This window comes from Macaca mulatta, chromosome 11, assembly GCF_049350105.2.
Source record: "Macaca mulatta isolate MMU2019108-1 chromosome 11, T2T-MMU8v2.0, whole genome shotgun sequence".
Classification (NCBI taxonomy): Eukaryota; Metazoa; Chordata; class Mammalia; order Primates; family Cercopithecidae; genus Macaca; species Macaca mulatta.
In genome coordinates, this window is record NC_133416.1 from 9,540,569 (window position 1) to 9,546,342 (window position 5,774).

General features: G+C 38.5%; 2 pseudogenes; both read left to right on the forward strand.

Moving 5' to 3' along the window:
- Positions 1-258: 258 nt before the first annotated feature.
- Positions 259-1,020, forward strand: LOC718081 (large ribosomal subunit protein uL30 pseudogene; annotated as a pseudogene).
- A 3,379-nt stretch (positions 1,021-4,399) lies between these two features.
- LOC722362 (taste receptor type 2 member 20-like) lies at positions 4,400-5,151 on the forward strand (annotated as a pseudogene).
- The last annotated feature ends 623 nt before the right edge of the window (positions 5,152-5,774 follow it).

Here is a 5,774-nt window from a genome sequence, read left to right on the forward strand (position 1 = left end):
CAGGACCAGACGGATTCACAGTCGAATTCTACCAGAGGTACAAAAAGGAACTGGTACCATTCCTTCTGAAACTATTCCAAACAATAGAAAAAGAGGAAATCCTTCCTAACTCATTTTATGAGGCCAGCATCATCCTGATACCCAAACGTGGCAGAGACACAATAAAAAAAGAGAATTTCAGGCCAATATCCTTGATGAACATCATTTCAAAAATCCTCAATACAATCCTGGGAAACAACTCTTTTTCCAGCTGGAACCATGGAGGGTGTAGAAGAGAAGAAGAAGAAGGAAGTTCTTGCTGTGCCAGAAACCCTTAAGAAAAAGCGAAGGAATTTCGCAGAGCTGAAGGTCAAGCCCCTGAGAAAGAGGTTTGCCCAAAAGACACTTTGAAAGGTAAGGAGGAAGCTTATCTATGAAAAAGTGAAGCACTATCACAAGGAATATAGGCAGATGTACAGAACTGAAATTCGAATGGCGAGGATGGCAAGAAAAGCTGGCAACTTCTATGTACCTGCAGAACCCAAATTGGCATTTGTCATCAGGATCAGAGGTATCATTGGCATGAGCCCAAAGGTCCGAAGGGTATTGCAGCTTCTTCGCAATCTTCAATGGAACCTTTGTGAAGCTCAACAAGGCTTCGATTAACATGCTGAGGATTGTAGAGCCACATATTGCATGGGGGTACCCCAATCTGAAGTCAGTAAATGAACTAAACTACAAGCGTGGTTATGGCGAAATCAATAAGAAGCGAATTGCTTTGACAGATAACGCTTTGATTGCTCGATATCTTGGTAAATATGGCATCATCTGCATGGAGGATCTGATTCATGAGATCTATACTGTTGGAAAATGCTTCAAAGAGGCAAATAACTTCCTGTGGCCCTTCAAATTATGTTCTCCATGAGGTGGAATGAAGAAAAAGACCACCCATTTTGTAGAAGGTGGAGATGCTGGCAACAGGGAGGACCAGATCAACAGGCTTATTAGAAGAATGAACTAAGGTGTCTACCATGATTATTTTTCTAAGTTGGTCAGTTAATAAATAGTACCTGCTCTCAAAAAAAAAAAAAACAAAACTGGGAAACCAAATCTAGCAGGACATCAAAAAGCTTATCCACCACGATCAAGTCGACTTCATACCTGGGATGCAAGGCTGGTTCAATATACACAGATCAATAAACGTAATCCATCACATAAACAGAACCAATGACAAAAACCGCATGTTTATCTCAATAGATGCAGAAAAGGCCTTCGACAACATTCAACACCCTTCATGCTAAAAACTCTCAATAAAGTAGGTATCGACGGAATGTATCTCAAGATAGTAAGAGCTATTTACGAAAAACCCACAGCCAATATCATAGTGAATGGGCAAAACCTGGAAGCATTTCCTTTGAAAACCGGTACAAGACAAGTATGCCCTCTCTCAGCACTCTTATTCAACATAGTAATGGAAGTTCTGGCCAGGGCAATCAGGCAAGAGAAAGAAATAAAGGGTATTCAAATAGAAAGAGAGGAGGTCAAATTGTCTCTATTTGCAGATGACATGATTGTATATTTAGAAAACCCTGTCATCTCAGCCATCTCCTGGTCATTAGAGAAATGCACATCAAAACAACAATGAGATATCATCTCACGCCAGCTAGAATGGTGACCATTAAAAAGTCAGGAAACAACAGATGCTGGAGAGGATGTGGAGAAATAGGGACACTTCTACACTGTTGGTGGGGTATGAATTAGTTCAACCATTGCGGAAGACAGTGTGGGGATTCCTCAAGGATCTAGAACTAGAAATACCATTTGACCCAGTAATGAGATTACTGGGTACATACCCCAAGGTTTATAAATCATTCTGCTATGAAGACACATGCACACATATGTTTATTGCGGCACTATTCACAACAGCAAAGACTTGGAACCAACCCATATGTCCATCAATAATAGACTGGATAAAGAAAATGTGACACATATACACTGTGGAATACTATGCGGCCATAAAAAAGGATGAGTTTATATCCTTTGCAGAGACATGTATGAAGCTGGAAACCATCATTCTCAGCAAATTATCACAAGAACAGAAAACCAAATACTGCATGTTCTTACTCATAAGTGGGAGTTGAACAATGGAAACACGTGGACACAGAGAGGGGAACATTACACACTGGGGCCTGTTGGGGGATCCGTGGCTAGGGTATGGGGAGCATTAGGAGAAATACCTAACATACGTGACAGGTTGATGGGTGCAGCAAACCACCATGGCATGTGTATACCTATGTAAGAAAGCTGCACGTTCTGCACATGTACCCCAGAAGTTAAAATATAATAAAAAAAAGTTTTAAGAATTAATTAGGAGAAATATTCCATAAAAATGGTTAATTATGCTGCTCATCATATACCTAGGAAGAAATCCACCATTGATATGCATTCACATACAACTCTAAGAGAGCTGAAGTAGGAACTTTATTTTAGCTACAACCTGTGGAAATAAGAGAATGTTTTACCTGCAGTACCAAGATCTTTCCAAAGGTTTTCTACTAGCTTTATTACCTACCTCACATGTCAAAACTTTGCCATTCTTCATCTGTTCTTCTTTTGGTTCCTGAATTTCTGACACAACAAGAGTGGATGTATTTCCCACACTCTTGGTTTAGCAGAGTACCTATATTAGTTAATTAGTTGGTATTTTTGTTTGTTTGTTTTGCTAGAGGAACTCCTCCAAAACTGCATTGGATATTGATATCTCACATGTCTTTTGGGTTCAGTTTTTCTAAGCTGGGTTTGGTAGATGGCTCTGGTGGTTTGATGGGCCAAGTTCTGCATCTTGGAGCTAAAGTTTCGCCAGTTTAGGCCAGATCAGGCAGGGGCAATCTGACTCCGTTAGTTTCTTTTCTCCTTCTGGGAACAGTGTAGTAGCCAGGTGATGTTCTCTTGATAAATGGAAAAGAGCAAGGTAACCCGATGTAGAAACCATCTCAAATCCCCGTGTAAATTCTACCAATATTCTGTTCATTAAAATAAATTATGTGAGCGAACTGAGAATCCAGGGGTAAGGTAGTTAGTTACCTTGCCTGTGGTGGGAGGATACTGTAAGACTAAATATCAAAGGGTGTGATACTCAGAAACATTTACAAAATTGATAAGTATTTTAATGAAGTAATAAATACTTAAACATCAGATAGACTTGAGAGTAACTTTACTAAGGACCGAAGCATGAAAGATATGTTTGATACATATTTTCGTATGGGGTGAAAATGCTGAGTGGGAAAATAGGACTAACTTCACCAGGATGACCTCCTGGAAACTCATTTTCCAAGAAAATAACTCCTTCCATCCCTGAGGGGTGTAAGATTGTGTGTTTGTGTGTGTATGTGCGCATGTGCGTGTGTACATGTGTGTGTGTTTGTGTGTTTATGAGCTTGGTAACAATAAATTCATCCAAAAGTATTGGTTAGTAGCAACCAGATTTTAAGGTAGATTGACCTTCCTGTATTTCTCAAGAAACCTTTGGATAATTTTGATTAAAAAAAAGTTTGGATTCTATGGATTTAAATTTTGTATAAAAGTCAATCCATTATTGGTGATGATCCTATTTATGAATAAGCTCTTTTAACAATTTAGACATTTGCAGTATGAACTATGTACTGGGTGGTAAAATTTCCCTATTAACAACTGAAGCTGCTGAACACAAATTATGTATTGTTAAACAAGCAAAACATCGCAAAACAGTGAAAGAAGATACGTCTTTATTTGCATGCTGGCAAATGAATATTTAGGTTTCACTTCAACTTTAGTACAAATAATTCCATCCTGTTACAAGAACAGACATGGAATGAATAAGCTAATTTAAGCTGTTTTGAAAATAAGAATTTTTCCATAAAGACAGTATCAAATTCATCCATTAGCATAAGCTGGTGCTTTTTTCTTTGACATTGGTCACAGTGTTTAAAAGTAAAACGAATATTGTTGGGCGCGGTGGCTCACGCCCCTAATCCCAGCACTTTGGGAGGCCAAGGCGGGCGGATCACGAGGTCAGGAGATTGAGACCATCCTGGCTAACACGGTGAAACCCTGTCATTATGAAAAATACAAAAAATTAGCCGGGCGTGGTGGTGGGTGCCTGTAGTCCCAGCTACTCGGGAGGCTGAGGCAGGAGAATGGCGTGAACCCGGGAGGCGGAGCTTGCAGTGAGCTGAGATCGCGCCCTGCACTCAAGCCTGGGCGACAGAGCGAGACTCCGTCTCAAAAAATAAAAAATAAAAATAAAAATAAACAAATAAAAAGAATGTTATGGCACATTCAGAAATCAGGTGTATACAACTTTTAAGGTCAAGCTGTTGAAGAAATCACAACCGGTTATATTAAGCTTGTATTTTTTTCTTTCTTTTTTTTCCATTCAGATATGATAACTTTTGTACACATTGTTATTTCAATTACTGTAGTGGTCCTATTTGTTATTGGAAATTTTGCCAATGGGTTCATAGTATTGATACATTTTATTGGCTGGGCCAAGAGACAAAAGATCCCCTCAGCTGATCAAATTCTCACTGTTCTGTCAGTCTCCAGAGTTGGCTTCCTCTGGACAGTATTGTTACATTGGTATTCAACGGTGTTTAATCCAGCTTCATAGAGTTTAGAATTAAGAATTACTGTTTATAATGTCTGGACAGTAATCAACCATTTCAGCATCTGGCTTGCTAGTAGCCTCAGCATTTTTTATTTGCTCAAGATTGCCAATTTCTCCAACTTTGTTTTTCTTCACCTAAAAAGAGACTTAAGAGTGTCATTCCAGTGATAATGCTGGGGCCTTTGCTATTGTTGGTTTGTCATCTTGTGTTGGTAAACATGTATATGAATGTGTGGATAAAAGAATATGAAGGAAAAGTGACTTGGAAGATCAAATCGAGGGACACGATACATCTTTCAAACTTGACTGTATCCACGCTTGCAAACTTAATACCTTTTACCATGTCCCTGACATATTTTCTGCTGTTAATGTCTTCTCTGAGTAAACATCTCAAGAAGATGCAGCTTCATGGCAAAGGAGCTCAAGATCCCAGCACCAAGGTCCACATAAAAGCTTTGCAAACCGTGTTTGCACAGTTTGCAGACTGTGTTTGCAAAGCTTTTATGTGCAGTTTCCTCTGTTCCTAATCATTTCGCTTTGGAAACCTAGGAGGCTGCACGATAAACCTGTCGTCATGCTCTGCCATGCGATTGGAATCATACATCCTTCATTCCACTATTCATCCTAATTTGGAGAAGTAAGAAGCTAAAAAAGTCCTTTCCTTCTTTGTTATTATTATTTTTTATTTTGGTCAGATTATGTGCTGAGTGAAAGAATGGAAACTCTCAACTTCCTGGATTCACCTTTGGGAAATCCTGTGTTTTCTAGGAGAAAACAAACTGATGGTGTCTGGGACATTTTATACGTTTTACTCGTTTTTCCGTAGAGTGTGTGTTTGAGTAATTTCCAAAGACCTAGAAAAGCCTTTTGCCTAAAGTTATCATAAAAGGTATGTATGTATGTATGTGCGTGTATATGTGTATAAAACACTTAAGAAACAGGTACGATAACATAATGTTAATCAAATTTTTTCCAAATTGCCAAATTACACAAAATATGGTAATAAGTTCCTCAGAATTATGAAATCATGTGTATTTCACATATGTATTTCATGTCATCATGTTTTATTTGAAAAATTTATGATCTTGATTTATAATTTTTAAGAACTGACAGCTTATCTCAGGAAATCATTGCTCCTTTCCATTGTGAT